The following is a 20,422-nucleotide window of genomic DNA, read 5'->3' on the forward strand; positions in this document are numbered from 1 at the left end:
TACAAAGCTTAAATGGGCCTAATCAAGTGTGCAGTGCTCAGTACATAATACAAGTCTTATTTCATTTCCTGCTGCAAATAAGAAAGATATTAATTAAAAAGCGAAGATAAAGTACAAATATGGCTAAAGAACTAAGAAGCAGCAGCACTTAACACTGGTAACCGAAGTATACTTTCTAGCTGATTCATATTTCAGTTTTGCAAACACTGGGAGGCTGTTGTGCGACGAGGCCAGCTAGAGTTGAGAACATTTTCAAATGTGGTGACCAGTCTATCTTGGACGGCCAGACAAACAGTTAATGACTAGAAATCACCCTCAGCATTGTCACTGACACTCCTTTCTACTGTTAATCAAGAACATATGAAACAGCTTTTATGAGTTACTGCATGGAGGTTAGAGGTTCAATCCCAGCCACTGACTGTGTGTGACACTGAGAAAGTCACTTTAACCTCTTTGTGCTCCATCCTTTGGATGAGATGTAAAACCGAGGTCCTATTGTAAGTGACTCTGCAGCAGCAGTTGTCGATTCATCGTTCACTCCTAGTCTCTAGGTCGCTTTGGATAAAAGCGCCTGCTAGAGTCCTAAATAATAAAGATTACATGCTACTGTTCAATATGTGATGCACCACCCCAGTCATTCTACAGTCCTATGGAACGGAAAACATGTTGCGGGCAAGGTATGTAATCATAACATCTTTGTTTTGAATGAGATGCTATGGTGACCTGACCTGAAAAGCTCATACCAAGTTCCATCACACTTGCTTAAGCTGTTCTACAGACAGAAAACTGTATCCGTTATATAATGTATACACTTATTTTGCAATGCTTCAAGGCTTCCTTATATTCCTTGTTCTTTATGGCCTCTCTGGCATTTTTCAAGGTTGACTTCACCTCTTTGTTAGACATGACTCCTGTGAACTAAGATGACAAATAACGATTAAGGCCGTATTTTTGGGGGGGGGTTTTAACGGTTAATTTACCCATTGCTGCGTAATAATTAGTTCCCCGTGAAAACTCATTTCTGAAAGCCTTGTGTAAATATACATACTTTTTTTTAATCAAACATTTGTCTTATTGACTCACTACCTGTTGCACTAAATTTCGGAATCTGGCAGCGGATTTAGTTTGCTTCCGGAATATAACTGAACACACTACTGCAAGATTTCTTCAAAAGATCAGAAATATTTCTGCTGAAGATCTGTCTTTCCAGTACAAGAAGGGGACATTTCACATTTCTATTGTTATTTTTACATTTATTTATGGTTTTACTTTTCTTGATAATTCACTGGTGGTGAAAGTAGAATGTCTTTAAAAGGGGGGACACAAAAAATAGTCTATAAATTTAGCATTTACTTCTTTTAAGCATGTAAATATTTAAGACATTTGTTGTACAAGCACATTCTGCAACACTAGCATCAAGCATCCTATTCTCCAGTCATTCTTTCACAATGTATGCACACGGGCTGTTAACCCAGACAGCAAGCAGTTAGAATTGAAGTGTCTGATTTGCACTGCATTCCTGTGCCACTGAGATAATGAACATCAGTCAGTCCGCAAATGATTTGCACATAGAAATTGAATTCACTTCACCTTGGCGACTGCTGTTTCAACGGATTAGAGCTACACTTTACTCCGAGACAAAGGGCTGTTGTAGGGCGTGTTAAATTTATTTAGATAGCCCTGCCGTCTGTCTGGTGCTCAACATCGGCCCGGCAGTTTATAAAGCTGTCAGGAAAAAGGCTGTTAGTAAGTAGAAGTGTCTGCTCAGTCCGTCGGGGGGCTCATCTAGGTCCTTTTATTTGCTATTTTCCCCAAACTTTAACTCAGTCCTGATCTCAAAACTCTACAGCGCAGACACGATTCAATTAAATACAAGATGACAGGGCCCCATTTTGAAGTAAGTGCAAAGCAGTACAATCAAAATAAACTATATACACACACATCAAAATTCATTAAATATTACTTTAAGTCTTGGTGTTTTTTCACTGGTAAATTTGGCGTGCATAGCGCAGTTCACATTAAGTGGGTCATCTACAGGACTTAATGTGATTATTATCTTATGTTAATGAGAACACCAACTTTGGAACAGTATTGGGCGTGTTAATCTTGTTATCCGGAACGTTCGTAGGCATTTGTTTTCACTTATGCATACAGTAAGGTAATGAAAACCGCCAATTTTTTTTTTTAGGATAACATTGGTTAATGCTTACTTTGCCATTTGCAACGTTTAGGGGTTTGGTTAATTCATGAACATTAAGCGTTAGGATGTCCCTTCGGTAGTAATAGTTTGTATATTTCTGTAATCAAAATATCGCTGCCTCTCTCCTCACCCCGGCCACAGGTACACCGATGAAAGAATAACATTCACGCGGTCGATGCCATGTCAAGCTAGTGAGTAGGCCTACTGAGAATAAATAGCGAATGTTTACACTTTTCGCAGAACAGTAAAACTATATAATTCCTGACACAGTCTTTCATTCATTGGCACATTCACTCAGACGGTATGGCTACGTATTTAAAAAAAAAAAATTAAATTGTCTCTAGCAGTACCGACCTTATTGTCTGTTATGCACCACTAACCTAACACTATATAACATTTTATTTCAAGCTGACTTTAATGTACCCATTTTCGTTGAACTTGGTATCATTTACCTGCTCTGTTGTTGCCACAGCGCAATCCCATCTCCGCACCCCGGTCAGGTGATTTGAAAGATAAGGAAAGTTTCAGTCGGGTTTCAGAACGTTGCGATTTAATTTTAAATTAAATTAAATTAAAGCAACAGTACACATTTCAGATGAGCCTTCTGTTTTTATTATATGTTGTTACTATGATATTATAATGGTTACGGGCTATGGTTACAAATACACTTGAATTAAACGGGGAACAAACGCTGTGCATAATCAAGCATGCAGCTTGATTATGATTATATTAATACAATATCGCAAGTAACGAGCGGCCTTGGACTTAAACTAGTTAAAATATAACTTGTTATCAAAAGTCCAAGCATACCGTATGATATAGGCTTTGTTATGGTCAGGGTAATTAAATAAATACATGTTTCTATCGATAAAGAAGTTTGTTTACATTCCAGTAAACTGGGACAAAAAGGACTTGTAAAACTTGTTCTTTTTCTGTTCAACCTTCCGCATTGTGCGCTGCTAGTTTTGCTTTTCCATCTTCTGTATGAAAGGCTTAGTATTGCGGTTAGAAATGCAAACACATTAATTTACAGTTCCTTCCCATGATGAAATGCGATGTAGTTAGACTTGATGAACGGAAAGTTGTTTTTGTGAAAGAAAGCACTGAGAACTATAACACTAGTTCTCTGCAAGCAGATCTTTTTAAGCAACGGCCTGTATATTGTTCAATCTTTTGCTAATACTGGACTCTTCAAGCTCCAAGTAAAATAATTAGAGAATTGTTTTTTAAAGGTACAAAAATAGCAAGAAACTACTCCAAATTAACATTGCCCTTCCAGTAAGTAACTTTCTAATTGCTGGTTTTATATCTTTAGAGTTAGTATCCCCTGTCGTTGAAAAAGTATGTCACACCAATTGTCAAAAAACTTCCTCTGGACTTTCTTTAGTTCAGATTAGCAGCACAAGTTAGTAAATGTGTCATAATCACAGGTATTTGTCTGTACGCAGCTCTTCCTGTATATTATTTAATAATGATGTTACTACAGTCGCTTGTCCAATTGTCATGGCACGTGCTAAGAACTTCCTTTAGAGCAAATCTGGGAGTGTATGAAGGCTCTCTGTCTGTTTGTCCAACCATCTGAAGGTCACGTTTACATTTTTTAATATGTCTAAACCACAGTTTATCCAAAGGGGATGAAACTTGAAAAGAACATTTAGCTGATCTGAAGAGTGTCAAAAGTTTTTAGGGGTACCTGCCAAACTTACTACTGTGGCTATAGATCATATTGATCACCTTTTGAGTTTACAGCCACGGTGAGGGATGAAAGTCAGTGACATGCATGTTTTATTGCTCTACTACAATTTCTTATTGCCTTTGTACGTAATTTAAAAAACTCCTCTGTTGGTGATTGTGGGAAGGTAGTGTTGTGGTCAAGGCTGGCCAGCGGCAGGAATAACAGATGCAGAGGCGGAAGACTGCAGTTCAGTATGCCTGCATTATTAAATAACAAAATCAAACAACAGATTAAAACAAATTAAAAAACCTGCACCCAAGCAGCAGCAGGGAGCACAACCTGCTGCTCCCCGTCCATTCCCTAAACTAACCAACCTAGAACAAAGGAGCTGGCTCTGCTTTTAAACCATGTGGCTGGGTTTAATTGATCATCAATTAATCAATTAAACTGGCTACATGGGTGTGGTTGGAATAGGATTTTAATCCCATCCATGCCAAACTTTTAAAATATACAAACTTTATTTATACAAATAAAAAGAAACAAAAAACACAGAAACATTATTTACATGGGCAGGGTTTTAGCCCTGCCTCAGTGATCCTTAATTGGAAACCCTGTGTTGTGTTCAAGGAGTACTTTTTCTCTTAATTCCTTTTTCTTTTAAGAAAGGAAAGAAAAACATGGCAGGCTGTATGTATTCAATCTTTCAATATCTATCAAATGAACCATGCACTGTACTGTATTTATTCAACACAATGTTAATGTAGCCGGATTGTTCAAGTGCAATAGTGCAAACAAAAATGAACAGTGCTAGAGAAAACAAGGCCCTGTGAGTGTTTGGTTTATATAATTTTTCAACAAGTGTACTTTTGCATAAATTAAATGCAAGCTCTTTTGTTTCCAGATCAAATGCATTGCTTCTAGACATCCAGCATTACTAGCTGCATGCAGTAAACATTTGAACTTCTTATCACTCCATACGTTCACCGCATTCCAAATGGTTCTTATACTGTCTGTCAGCACATCTCCGGCACTTACATTTAAACTTGTATCATTAACAAGGTTGCTGAAGACATTTCAAATACTGTATGCAACAGTGTGTTAATGATAAGCTGCCTAAGACCAGAAGAACTAAGGAAAAATAGAATTTCTAAAGTCACTTTTTTTTTTCACCCCTAGTGGGAAAAATACCAAAAAATGGGAAGGCATTTAATTAGCCCAATTCCCCCCCCCCCCCCCCCCAGTAACTTTTTACTGTAGTCTCTTAGCAATTGTTGGCTCATTCAGACCCGTTACATGTTATCTGTAGCAAGGTTGGGGTCAGTTCTCCATTTTTCAATTCCAATTCATTTTTAAAATCAATTCCTAATTCCAATTTCCATTCCTTTTTAATCCATTCCAATTCCAATTCCCATTCCAAGGCCTTCAATGAATTATTTTGAAGGACTTGAACTTGGAACTGGAATTGATGAATTGGAATTGGGAATTCATTTTAAAAAGAAGTTGGAAATGGAATTGGAATTGAAAAAAGGTAATTTACCCCAACCCTGGTCTGTAGCAATTTGATTGGCATGTTACTACGTTGCTAAAATTGTACTTTCATATGTTACACTTTACAGTTTGGCATATGCTGTATGCTTTTCAAATTGTCACAAAACTTGCTTAGGATGTTCTTCAGGATAGCTGATTCCAGGCATGTAACAATAGTTTGAATAAAGCTCTAAGAATAAAAAAATACATACGAGAACTTTTGTTGTACCTTTTTTTCCCAGCCATGTGGAGCGGCAAGTTTGTTCATTTAACAGAGTCTTGGAACAATTACAAATGCCTGGATGAGAACCAGACAACATGGATGGACCTTCTGAAGAGGGATGGTTATTACACACAGCATTTAGGAAAGCTGGACTATAAATCAGGGGACCACTCGCTCAGGTAGGAAAAACACCAGCCACTATTGTACAGTTTGCAGCAGAAAGCATTTTCGGTTATATTAATCATGGGATATAGTATATGTATATGTAAGCAATAAAACACGAGAAGGCAAGGGTTATACTGGTACATTCCACATTCCACATGCTGCCCTTTTGAAGACCAATACGATCCTTAGCTTTTAAATTAAAAAAGAAAATAATAATTGATTTTAATGATATAATTAAAAAACTGCTATTTAATGGAAGTCTTATTCCAAACTCTTTTTTTAACCCTTTACTAACCCAATGGGATAAAACTTCCCATCACACTTACTGTCTTGCAATCTGTTTTATACCCTGTTCACTGTACCTAAATAAATACTCCGTCAACATGCATTGAAAGCACGTGGCTGTCCTTCACTCACAATCGCGTGATCAACACGTGTTTGTCACACATCATTGAGATTGTTTGAATAGTAGGGGTAGTCAGTGCAGAGTTTACAGTCAGTTTGAAAAGCCCTTTCTCGTTGTAATTCAGTAATCGCGGATTTTCTGCTGCAGCAGGAGGACCAACCTGTGGCTAACCTGACGGGCAACACGTACACAGTGAAAGTGATAGAGGAGGACTGGAACAAGACAGACAGCAAACCCCGGTGGATACAGAGCACTGCTGCAACGCTCTCCCAGCCCTTTGCTCTCTACCTGGGTCTGAACCTCCCACATCCTTACCCAACACCGGCCATGGGGGAAAACAAAGGAGCTTCAACCATACTGGCTTAAAAAGGTAACGATGCTGCACTTCCCTTATAATCTGTAACTCCTCTACTTTCATTGTGTGGTGTGTCATATTTAAGATTCACTATTTGATTCACTTTCATTTCCACAATAAAAGGACACAGTTTTAATTAAAAAAGCAGGCAGCCTCAGACTAATTTTGAGACACCGTCTGAAGTGAAATGGAGTTTTTTAATAACCCTTGATATAGTGCTGTACATTGTATTAGTCAAGTCTGTACATTTCGTGATTCATCATGACATTTCCAGGAACCTTTTTTGTCATTTAATTGATCCACTTTATTTATCAATTTAAAATGGTTTTCAGTTAAGTTAAAACCTCTAGATTGGTGCTCTGTTGAGGAGAAGCAAAAAAAGAAGCAGAATTTGTAAAAAACAAACATCAGTAGTTTAGTGGAAAGTTTAAGAGATAAGTGAATCATCAAATGTGTTTGTGTTCTCAATAAGGAGCTGGTGATAAAACAAAAAACGTTTAATTACAAGTCCTTAAACAAGACCAGTAGCTAAAGCCATTCATTGTTTGCACTGTTGATAATTACAGGTATCTCGCCAACTCATTACTGTTCCTAAACGGTTGCCATTCAATGAGATGCATCAAGTGGACTATTACTCCACCTACACCAAGAACTGTAGCTGGCATTTCACACAGGAGGGGATCAAAGACATCAGGGCCTTTTATTATGCAATGTGTGCAGAGGCGGATGCAATGCTTGGTAAGCAATTCAATTGTATTGTTGTATTTAAAAAAAAAAAAAAATTACCATGACACTAACACCTTACTTATGTAATACACCTAGGTCTGATCATTAAACCATTCACTCTACTTTCATACAAACTCATAATCTGTACTTACTGTTGATTTAGAGCACATGCATAAATTATGGAAACAACAAATGATTTACAGCAAGACAAGGAACAGTGCCCATTTTCCCATACTTACTAAATACCCTGGCATCTCCTAAATAGATAATGGTCTCCTCTAAAGATATGCTAAATATTTTAATGAGCAAGACATCTCACAAGTAGAATGGTACCCAAGGAAAGCAGTAGAACTGGGGGTGAGGACTAGAAAATTGTCTCCTCTAAAAATATGTAAGAGGTTTTAATGAACAGTCTGTCTCTCAAGTGTTGTGGTACCCCAAATATCCAGCAGGTTTTCTGGGTGTCTTTACGTCATCAATGGCTAAAGATCTGGAACACTTGTTAACCTGGACTAATTAAGCCAATCGTTGGTTCAATTAAATAACTGAGAGACTGGTTGAAATGAAAACCAGCAGCCACAGTAGCTCTCCAGGACCAGGGTTGGAGACCCCTGGTCTACATGAATGCATGTGGACAGATTTCTTTAATCTGGTATGTTATCTGTCCCTAAAAATAGAACAGTCTTCTACGTTTGCATCTCATCTTTTTGGTATTTCATTGCTTTAACGTTTAGTCATAGTATGTATGTCCACCACAAATTATATAAATAACACATATACTGAATAAAAGTTCATTGACCGATCTCCAGAACCAGAAATCTTTCCCTTTATCACACTACCACCGCTGGTACCCTGTATTGTGTAAATTAATTATTTTTTCATGTTTCTTTTTTCTAGGGGAACTTCTGTCGGCTCTTCGTGATGCCAAAGTACTCAACAACACATATGCCATTTTTACGTCAGACCACGGAGAGCTCGCCATGGAGCACCGTCAGTTTTACAAGATGAGCATGTATGAAGGAAGCTCTCATGTGCCTTTCCTTCTCATGGGCCCCAAGGTAGAGGCAATGCAGCAGATTGCACATCTCATCTCACTGATGGATGTGTACCCTACCCTACACTACTTGGTAAGTACTTGTATGAGCCCACTGCCACAATTTAGAACAGTATTTGTAATGCCAAGGTATAGATACTGTGTTTTGGAATTCATGGAATTAGATAAGCTATACTATATTCAGAATGTACTGCAGTGCATTTCCATTGACTCACATGAACCCTCCAAACATTTCATAGATGAAAGTCTGTACCTTCGTGGTGCATTAAGGGAGGGAGCGGCTCATGGCAGGAGTGGCTCATAGTGCAGTCGTGAGTGAGTGAAGCGAGAGAGACACTTCCAGGTTTTTTGGTGGCATGCCCCTCTACAGAAATATTAACTTCAAAATATCCTGCAACCACAAATCACATTTTTTACATTTACATACCACAAGACATCTGTATATTTTTCAGAAGAGCCCTCCCTGTTTCCTGAACCCTGAGCTCTGTTGCCGTTACCATGTGGACGTGACCCTCGAACCCGCATGCCTCTAGCTGCAGAAGAACTAACACAGTCTAAATAAGAGGCTTCAGCTGGGACTTCGCACTAGTATGATCAGCATAGTCACTGCCAGCCTTGTAGATTCCAGTGTATTCCAGTTCTGCACAGTACCCCTGAGTGTACTTTTACCAAGTGGTGCGATAAAGAAGTACATAACAATGCAATCCTGTTTATCTAAGCATCTGCTACTTTAATTATCATAACTACTCCTAATAAAAAAGCCAGAAGTCGACACTGCAAGATTTTAAGCTGTTAAATGCTGTGCCATTGTACACAACGACACCGTGTTTGGTGTGACTCACTAATTTGACTCTTAAGCCCTGCTTCTTGTGTAGATATGGCTGGTACCACTCTCCCCAGCAGGGTAAGCGGGCACTCCCTGTTACCCCTGCTGTCCCTCAAGGATGCGTACCAGGCAGGCCCGCTCCCAGACTGGGTGCTCAATGAATACCACGGCTGTGATATGAATGCCTCCACCTACATGCTGAGAAGGGGCCAGTGGAAGTACATTGCCTACGCTGATGGCTCTTCAGCGCCTCCTCAGCTCTTTGGTAAGTCAGCTGGGCTTACTGTTTTTAAAGCTACACTATACCAGACTCCTAGCAATGGAAGCTTCTGCTTGTAGCTGTAAAACGCTCACTAGTGGTACAATTTAGAAATACTAAAAGAAACTCCATTAAAAAAAAAAAATGGTTGGTGATTTGAATTTATTATGTTTCTTTTAGTGCAGTGCTCCCTGGATATTTGAGAAATTCACCAATTTGGTTCACTCATGTTGACAGTAAATTGTAAGAGCCCTATGTGTTTTCCTGTAAATATTTTTTATTGTGCGAAGTCAGATAGCAAATAGAACAGTATGTGCAGAAATACATTGCTAAAACCTGGAACATTCAGGACATGGTTTGCTCTTGGAAAATACATTCAGTAAAGAGCAAAAGACGAATGGTTACAAATGAAAGTTAATGCAGGTCTGATTTCTGCACACATTTCAAAAACTGGAACTCAGTGAACCAAAAGGCAATTTAGTCAGTACACTAGACAGTGTATTAGAGTATTGTAAATGAATTGCTGCTCTCTCTCTAATGCATTCATTAAACTGTGACTGCGGCTATCTAGTGTTCCACAGATGGCCGGTACAACTGAAGCCCTATTTTCTTAAATACTTTGAAAGGTAGTCTGCACAAAGCACATTTTAATGACTTAGAAATTGTCTGCTTGGTGTTTAAATAAGATCTTGCATGCGTGGCTTCTCCTGTTTGGCTGATAGAATGTTTTGCCGATTGGTAGAAAGTTGAACATGAAGGAGCGAGATGTTTAAATATCATCAAAGTAAGCTGTATTAGTGGAGGATCCTACAGGTAGATTTACTGCAAAGGTATTTTTTCTTTCATTTATTATTTGGTTTCCAGTTCTGCCTTGCTTCTTTTTGTATCAATTCATTGAAACTTATTTTTTAGATTAATATCCACATTTCTGTTATTGATAATCAAATCAGTCTCACCTTGCATAGACGCTGAAAAATGTTTAGTTTGACTGTGATGCGCTATTGAATTATTGTCTGTGTTTTGCTAATAAATGTATAGGGTTTTTTTAATTTGCTAAATAATTTGTAATAATAAATAAAACTAAGGAACCAAAAAACATGAATGAAACATGGATAAGAGAACTATTAGCATTTGTTAACATTAGCAATTTTACCTTGCAAACTCCCCCACCTGAAATAGCAGCATGAAGTACATCACAGCAATCAGTAATGGAATCCTGCCTGTGTTACTGACTGCTAGTGTGTGTGTGTGTGTGTGTGTGTGTGTGTGTGTGTGTGTGTGTGTGTGTGTGTGTGTGTATTGTAACACGGCAGGGAGGGTGTTAATATCCTCCCTGCCAAAAATATGTGCAAATGCACATTTGTGTGTTTAATTGTTTAATTGTTTGATTGGTTTATTAGTTATTATCCCCTGCACCTGGCTATCATTGTAAATTAGAGCCAGATGCAGGGTATTTAAAGAAAGCAACCAGGCTGTTTAGGGCTGCTGCTGTGTGGAGGGCCCAGTTGATGGTGCTTTCAGCTGTTGGGGGGGGGGGGGGGGGGGGGGTTGTAAGTTTTTAAAACAGGTAAACAGCCTAGTGAGTTGCAACACGGTTACTATCTATCTATCTATCTATCTATCTATCTATCTATCTATCTATCTATATATATATATATATATATATATATATATATATATATATATATATATATATATATATATATATATATATATAAATTCCTACATTATGTTCCTATAAAACCAAAGAGAGGGTTGGTAAACAGTTAACAAGCATCTTAATAGTTCTGCCTGAAAAAAAAACCTTCTTTAAGTAACTAAAGCTTTGCCGACAGGTGTATATATTTACTTATTTGGGTGTATTACAAGTGTATGCATTACATTTTTCAGTCACTGACTAAGCATTGCTGTTTATGTAACCATGTTTATTTGTAGAATATACACATTCAGGTTTATCGATTCTTTTCTCTGTGGATTGTATAAAAGCTACAGCTTTACCAAACATGGAACCAGTTAACTAACACTTAGCATTGATTTGAGTGCTACTGGGAGGATGTGACATTCAGTCAATGTGTAAATACACTGAGTGTACAAAACATTAGGAACACCTGCTCTTGCCATGAAATAGACTGACGAGGTGAATCCAGGTGAAAGCTATGATCCCTTATTGATGTAACCTGTTAAAACCACTTCAGTCAGTGTAGATGAAGGGGAGACAGGTTAAAGAAGGATTTTTAAGCCTTGACACAATTGAAACATGGATTGTGTATGTGTGCCATTCAGAGGGTAAATGGGCAAGACAAAATATTTAAGTGCCTTTGAACAGGGTATGGTAGTAGGTGCCAGGCGTGCCGGTTTGAGTGTGTCAAGAACTGCCGTGCTGCTTGGTTTTTCACACTCAACAGTTTCCCATGTGTATCAAGGATGGTCCACCAGCTAAAGGACATCCAGTCAATGGCAGGCCAGTGGTCGAAAACGCCTCACTGATGAAAGAGGCAAAAGGAGGCTGACACGAATTGTGCAGAGCAACAGACGGGAACTGTCAACTGACAGTCCAGTACAACATTGGTGCCGAAAGACCCATAAAAGAATGCACAACTCATTGTACCTTGACACAAATGGGGTATGGCAGCCGACGACCTGACAGAGTTCCACTTCTTTCAGCAAAACACAAGAAACGTTGCCTGGTCTGATGAATCCCGGTTCCTGCTGTTTCACGCTGATGGGAGGACTAGGGTATGGAGAAAACCACATGAGTATATGCATCCATCATGCCGCATGCCAACATTGCAGGCTGGTGGTGGTGGTCTGATGGTGTGGGCTGTGTTTTCTTGGCACACATTGGGCCGCTTGATAAAAGTGGAGCAATGTTTGAATGCCACAGGATATCTGAACATCATTGCCAATCAGGTGCATCCCTTCATGGCAGCAGTGTATCCATCTGCTAATGGATTTTTTAAGCAGGATAATATCCCATGCCACAAGGCTAGGATTGTCCAGGAATGGTTCCATGAACATGACAGTGAATTCAGCTTACTGCAGTGGCCTGCCCAGTCACCAGATCTCAATCCAATTCAGCAGCTGTGGGATGAGATGGAACGAGCTATTTGGAGTAGAGATCCACTACCAGCCAACTTGACACAACTGTGGGAAGCATTGGAGTCAACATGGGCCAGCATACCTGTGGAACTCTTTTGACACCTTGATGAGTCCATGCCCCAACGAATTGAGGCTGTTCTGAGGGCAAAAGGGGGTGCAACTCAATATTAGGAAGGTGTTGCTAATGTTTTGTACACTCAGTGTATATCCTAGGATGTGAAATCTATGTTTTCTAAATATACACCTGGACAAGGATGCTGAGGTGTGTGTGAAGCAAAATAGCCAAAGACAAGGGAAGTCGCTGTCCTGTTCATTTTATCAGTATCAAAAGAAAACCCTTATTTTATATACATTTTTGGTAAAGTGCTGTTTGTTAACCGTCTCTGTTTCCTCTCCCTGCTCCAAGTGTGGGCAGCGAGCAGAGGTGTGAGTAAGGACCCAGGTTAGCTGGCTTGCCTCCACACCCTCCCACTGATAACACTCACAAGAATGATTCATCACCAGGGTCAGAATTTATAACCTCAACTGTATTTTATGAAGGCAAATGTTTCACATTAATGCACACAGCCTCTTCTTATGTCAAAAGTGTGTTGTTTGTTTTCGTGGGTGGGAAACAGTCATGCAAAACAGTTTTTTCAAATGTTGAAGACATTGAGAAAGGCTTTTTGTCAAAATGTTTGTCGCTGAATTTGACAAAGTTTATTTTAGTATGTCTAAATCTGTCAACTGACAAGATACAGAGTGTGCAGTTTGATCGAGTCTTTAGTTATATAATACAGGAAATATGTAGTAGAGACACCCGTTTTCAGAATTTAGTACCACTTGAATATGAAATGAAATGGGCATCAAGGACGCTGTCAGTCATGTGCACTTGTCACTGGACTGCACCCATCCTCTAAAGAGAAAAATGTCTCTAAAAGTAACCATGTAAGAATGAACCAGCAGTGTAACCATGTAAGAATGAACCAGCAGTGTAACCATGTAAGAATGAACCAGCAGTGTAACCATGTAAGAACGAACCAGCAGTGTAACCATGTAAGAACGAACCAGCAGTGTAACCATGTAAGAACGAACCAGCAGTGTAACCATGTAAGAACGAACCAGCAGTGTAACCATGTAAGAACGAACCAGCAGTGTAACCATGTAAGAACAGCCAGCAGTGTAACCATGTAAGAACGAACCAGCAGTGTAACCATGTAAGAACGAACCAGCAGTGTAACCATGTAAGAACGAACCAGCAGTGTAACCATGTAAGAACGAACCAGCAGTGTAACCATGTAAGAACGAACCAGCAGTGTAACCATGTAAGAACGACCCAGCAGTGTAACCATGTAAGAACGACCCAGCAGTGTAACCATGTAAGAATGAACCAGCAGTGTACCCATGTAAGAATGAACCAGCAACCTGGCTTGCATGTATCTTCTGATAATTTTTTGGCTTGCTAAATTGACAAACTCCTTCCTTCTCATGTTTTGGAGCGAGGCGGTGCTGAAAGGAGAACGGTATCTGCTTAGCAGTAATGGGACTTGCTCTCTTTATAAGAAGGCCAACTGGAGAAGTATAATTACAAGGCAGAAAAGAGAAGTACCTAATTACCCGCCACCGTTTCTTTGCCCTCAATTACACATAATGATAGGAGCACAGTGTGAAGATTGCAATTAGGTCCAAACACTTCAGTGAAAAAGCAAACTAATGGATGGGTATAAAATATTATAAACGGATTGGGCTGTGGAGCTTCAGTGCAGCGAATATTAATATGCCACATGAAACACACACAAGTTATGTGATCACAATTTAGTAATATTTTGTAATCAACTGACAGTTGCTTGTCATTTTTAAGCCTTTAACATGATAAACATTGGTGCATTGATGGACACAAAGGAGATGTCACCATGTGGTATTGATACAGTGTTGATGTGCACAAGACAATCCCATTGGCACAGCACTGTGATTGCACCTCCTTCTTAACCTAAACACCCAGTGCCTGCCTTACAGTCCTGAACCTCTTAAGCAGAGCCTGAAGATTGTATGTGAGTGTGTAAAAGCTGGGCGGTGCATCTGCAGGTTCTCTTCTGATTGTATGTGAGTGTGTATACTGTGATTTATAACTTAAAATGTGCTTACTATGTATAGAAGGCATAGCTTAGCAGCTTGTGTTGCATCCCTTTTATGATGAATATATTATTCTATTTGTTAAAAAATAACACCACGGTATATATTTAGGGCTTTAACCTTTCAGTTTTTATTTTCCAAATCTCTACCTCCCTTTAAATGTGAATTAGTAGTTGTTAAGCTGTCTCTGCGTCCTAATTTAAGATCATTGTCAAGGAGGTTTTAAATGATGGGCTTGCTGTCAGAGTACAGTCCAGACTGGGTATTTTATGCTGAAAAGAATCTCTGTCAGGACAACTCTGTGAAACAAGTGAAAATAAAAAATCACAATGATAAACTAGATGACTGCAAGAATGAAATGCAATTAGGATCAGCAATGAGCAATTAACATAATTTATCACTTGTGTTTGAAATAAAAATTAAGAAAAACAGGATCAGGCTCAGTAAAGATATGAAGGTAAAAACAAGTGACATCGTTCAGTATTTAACATCTTTTTCTGAGTTCAATTAGGAAACAGAATCGTCTCAAAAAAAGTTTAAATGGCATCATGTGATAAAAAATAAAGCCTGAAAAGTTCAAACCCTATATATATTATAACATTAGCATACTGCATATATGTATAACATGTAGACATTACATACAAGGATCCCTTGTTCATGTTAAAACAATACATGAATTAGTGTTTTGCATATTCCTGGGCTGTGATGATTTATAGGAAATATTTGCTGGCTATAGCAGTTGAAATGGCTGGTTTGGAAAGATGTCATTGTCCAGGGTTCAGGGTGTTTTCCAGCTACAGTAGTTTGTCTTTTTCATGAAAAGTCATTTGATGTCCGTCCGGCTGCACATGAAAAGATAACCTTCAGCCAGTAGCAAGCTGACGTTGGTTTAGCAGAGGCAGCAAAGGAGCCTTTGAAGGGGACGCTTTGCCTTCTGATGAATCCGGCCCTCAGCTCAGCCTCAGATACAAGAAGACATAAACTGGCAGCAGCCATCAGCTTAACTGAAAACGTCTCCTTGATATGTCAATGAAGAATGACTCACAAATAAAAAACAAACAGCCTGCAACAGCTTCCAAAGAACAATGCTTGAAAATGGAATTGTTCAGAATATATGCTGATTAACATTAGTAGTCCAAGGCTGATCAAGCTTCATTCAGCGAAGTGATTTGTTTCTGAAAAAGTGAAAACTCTGAGAATCTGCTTTTTTGTGTGGTGTATTCTCTATTGGGTATCGCTGCTTTGTAACCAGTCCAGGTTGTAGGTGGAAACTAGGCAAGTATTTTAGTAAGGTGGAGGCGTACATACCTGCATATGTTACACTTACAAATAACGTTCTTTAGCACAAGTTATAGTGTCAGAATCTAGGAGTGTGGAACCTTAACGGGCTACAACATACACATTATACTTTACCTTTGCTATTGGTATAGTCTCGTTGTAAGAGGGATGCACTATGATGCTCCTAAGATCCTCTTTCATATGTCAGTGAAAACTGAGAAATATGTACATTTTTATTACCCAGCTGGTTTATGATATAAAACCAGTTTGAGTATTGTTTCTCGGTCATGCTGTTTTGTAACCATTCAGTAATACAGTAGACTCCCGTTAATCTGTGTTTCGATAATCCATGCAGTTTAATACAGTACATTAACAAAATGTGTTAGTGCAGAAATCATCTGATCTATGCAGAAGCGGGTATTCGCATGCTTTAGTAGTACGGAAATCTTTCTCTTTCTGCCTCTGAACAGCACTGATGATGTACAGTATATATTTTATTTGTATTATTGCATTTTTCGAGTTTTCAATTAATAGTGCAAGTATTTCCCAAGGAGTAAATTCAGCTAATCCGTGTTTTTCACTCATTCGAGCTCAAATCGGTCCCAATCTACACGGATTAACAGGTGTCTACTGTACATTAATTGCAGAGTATACATTTTTATAGAACTCCCAGTCCCCTGCCAAACAAAGACAGGCAAAGCACATACATACATGTGCACTCATCTATACTCAGAAAGGCACATACATACATGTGCATATGTCTACACTCAAAGGTACATACGTACATGTGCACTCACGTATACACTCAAAGTTATTCTGGCTGGAAAATGTTCGATCCTTCTGTTTTGCAGTTATCTATTCCTTCCATTGGGATGTACCATGTGACATAAAAATGATAAAAGATTAAAACAAATGAACTTCCCTTCGTCTATCAACTCAGCTTCACCCAAATTCCCAGTAACTTTGCAAAATGCACAAAGAAGGGATGTGTTGCATAAGCCATTTGTTAACAGTCTCATCAAATAGATAAATTGAGTAATTTTTGTGGGACACAGTAAAACCAATCACCCAGGCTGAAAGTGAGACAGTGCGTAGGAAGGGGTTCAGAGTAATTGGTATCCCTGCCACTGACGGTGTGAATAAAGCCCTAAGGAACCATGCCAAGTGAACTGCTGGAAGCAGCTGCCAGATCCGTCAAGTGTCTGATTAGCTCTGTAGGTTATTTGTGGCTTCTGACACCAAGGTAACCAATTTGTATGGAATGGACTGACTGACTGTTACACTACCAGAAAGTGACAGTACTTTAAAGAAGCTGTGTGCTTAAAACCATAACCAAGTGAACAATTATTTTGAGATTTGTATCCTTGTAATAGGAAAGATGTTTCATTACTACACCGGGGCTTACTGTAGTGGCTGACAGAGGATTGCAGGCAGTTCAGAAGACTGAACATATCCCCTTTCTGAGTGTACTTTACATCTGCAATATGGCAGCCTCCTTTGCCTTGGTTTTCCCAATGTGTCTGATTATATGGACAGCTGCTGTATGAAATGGTTATGTTGTAACATACCACACCTGCTCCCCCTGTCTCCCATCCATACCATAGCATCACTCATTAGCACACACATTAGCTAGTTTAATTTTCAGTAATAGTTTCTTTGAGAAAGTGTAAACTGTAGAAAGTAGAAATAGGAAAATTCAGCCACGTGTAGCTCTGCTGATTTCTAACAGATCTTTTACTTTTTCACAGATCTGTCTGCTGACCAGGAGGAGCTGCACAATGTGGCAGCAAAGCTTCCTTCGATCACAGCAAGCCTGGACAAGCTGCTCCGCTCCATTGTGAACTACCCTGCAGTGTCCAAGGCCATCCATCCACCAGTACAACAAGCAACAGTTCATCTCCTGGAGAAACAGTCTGGGAAACAACTACACGGATGTCATAGCTAATCTTCGATGGCACATGGATTGGCAGATAGATCAAAAAAACTATGAGAATGCAATTGAGAAATGGCTTCAAGGAGACTTATAGAGCTTTTGGAAATGCTTATAGTAGTTTATAGGCAGGACTTACAAAGGGATGTACTGTAGATGCACTTAGGGTTATTCATTTGATCTTAAAACCAAACTACCACTGCTCTCTTTCCACCAGTATTCATTTGCTAGAAATGATGTTGAGGGTGGATTTAAGACACCTTTTTACTCCTTTTGTACTTGTTTGTAGTTTTAATTCTATTGATGTCATCTACTGCCATTACCTCACACAGATGCTATCATTATGGCATATCTACAGTACTGTGCTAAAGATGGGGGCACAACCTACTTCCTCAACATATTTCCTTGAAAACAAACCCGATGGTCTAAGGGTTGTTGTGACCTACTTCCTTTTCACAGATGTACTTATAAACGCTCTTCTGCAGATTTACTTCAGAACTTTGTACCAAACTCAGTAACTGTACAAATTGCAGTCCAGTTTGAAGCTGTCTCTTTAAACTCTTTACAAACTATACTTCACATACAAACAAACAACTATTACAGTGTACCTGACCTTTGATGGTGCACAATAAATAAAACATGTTGCTCTTTCTGGTATTACATTTTTGGAGTTTCACTTCCAAATAGTATAGTGGTTGTCATTTTTGCAAGTACTATTTTCAAGCTTTTGTGTCCCCTACATCATGGCACAATTACTATAGTAGATTCCTGTGAGTCACATTAATTCTGGTGGAATCAAATTGTATAGCACCAGGGCTGGATTAAAGGACAGATGGATGAAATACTTTAAAACAAAAATGTAATAAAATTTGAATTTTTAAAAAGGAAAAAAATTAAATGCAGTTTAGATTGTAAAACAGGAACACTAAAATAGAAAAGCTGTTTTATAGAAATACATTTTCAATCTTGACTTACTCTTAAAACAGTAAGAATCCCACCTTCCCTGACAGAAGGCAGCAGAGTGTTCCACAATTTAGGAGCTTAACAAGAAAAAGCCCTTCCTCCTCTCTTACTTGTATTCACCCTGGAATAACCAGCAACCCTGCATCCTGTGATCTCAGAGTGTGGTTTGAGTATAGAGGATGAATAACCAGCAGCCCTGCATCCTGTGATCTCAGAGTGTGGTTAGGAATATACAGGATGAATAACCAGCAGACCTGCATCCTGTGATCTCAGAGTGTGGTTAGGAATATATAGGATGAATAACCAGCAGACCTGCATCCTGTGATCTCAGAGTGTAGTTTGGGTATACAGGGTGAATAACCAGCAGCCCTGCATCCTGTGATCTCAGAGTGTGGTTTGGGTATACAGGGTGAATAACCAGCAGCCCTACATCCTGTGATCTCAGAGTGTGGTTTGGGTATACAGGATGAATAACCAGCAGCCCTGCATCCTGTGATCTCAGACTGTGGTTTGGGTATAGAGGATGAATAACCAGCAGCCCTGCATCCTGTGATCTCAGAGTGTGGTTTGGGTATACAGGGTAAATAACCAGCAGCCCTGCATCCTGTGATCTCAGAGTGTGGTTAGGAGTATACAGGATGAATAACCAGCAGACCTGCATCCTGTGATCTCAGAGTGTGGTTTGGGTATACAGGGTGGATAACCAGCAGACCTGCATCCTGTGATCTCAGAGTGTGGTTTGGGTATAGAGGATGAATAACCAGCAGCCCTGCATCCTGTGATCTCAGAGTGTGGTTAGGAGTATACAGGATGAATAACCAGCAGCCCTGCATCCTGTGATCTCAGAGTGTGGTTTGGGTATACAGGATGAATAACCAGCAGCCCTGCATCCTGTGATCTCAGAGTGTGGTTTGGGTATACAGGGTGAATAACCAGCAGCCCTGCATCCTGTGATCTCAGAGTGTGGTTTGGGTATACAGGATGAATAACCAGCAGACCTGCATCCTGTGATCTCAGAGTGTGGTTTGGGTATACAGGGTGGATAACCAGCAGCCCTGCATCCTGTGATCTCAGAGTGTGGTTTGGGTATAGAGGATGAATAACCAGCAGCCCTGCATCCTGTGATCTCATATCAGAGTGGGGTGGTAGGAGTATACAGGGGTATGACTACTTACCAGGTCCCTGCCATCCTTAGACACTAGAGTCTCACACCAAACCCATATCTCCTACTTATTTATGAATCGTCAGGACGTAGGACACTAGAGTCTCACACCAAACCCATATGTCCCATTGCATTTGGTCGTCGGGACGTAGACACTTGGGTCTACACACCAAACCCATATGTCCTGCATCTTATTGGTCGTCGGGAGTGTGGTGTAGGTACACTAGAGTCTCACCACCAACCCATATAATCCCTGTATATGTACCAGCACATAAATAACCAGCAGACCTGCATCCTGTGATCTCAGAGTGTGGTTTGGGGATACAGGGTGAATAATTCCTTTAAGTAACTTTGTGCTAATCCATTCAGGGTCTTATAAATTAAAAGCAAAATCTTAAAATCAATTTTGCACAGGGAGTCAGTGCAAAGAAGTAAAAACAGGAGTAATATGTTCACTTTTTG

General features: G+C 39.4%; 2 pseudogenes; one reads left to right on the top strand and one right to left on the bottom strand.

The window, feature by feature from the left end:
- Nucleotides 1-915, bottom strand: part of LOC121318804 — a 42,466-nt pseudogene extending 41,551 nt beyond the window's left edge.
- Nucleotides 916-5,646: 4,731 nt separating this feature from the next.
- On the top strand, nt 5,647-18,955 carry LOC121318940 (annotated as a pseudogene).
- The last annotated feature ends 1,467 nt before the right edge of the window (nt 18,956-20,422 follow it).

The sequence above is a fragment of the Polyodon spathula genome, chromosome 1, assembly GCF_017654505.1.
Source record: "Polyodon spathula isolate WHYD16114869_AA chromosome 1, ASM1765450v1, whole genome shotgun sequence".
Lineage (NCBI taxonomy): Eukaryota > Metazoa > Chordata > Actinopteri > Acipenseriformes > Polyodontidae > Polyodon > Polyodon spathula.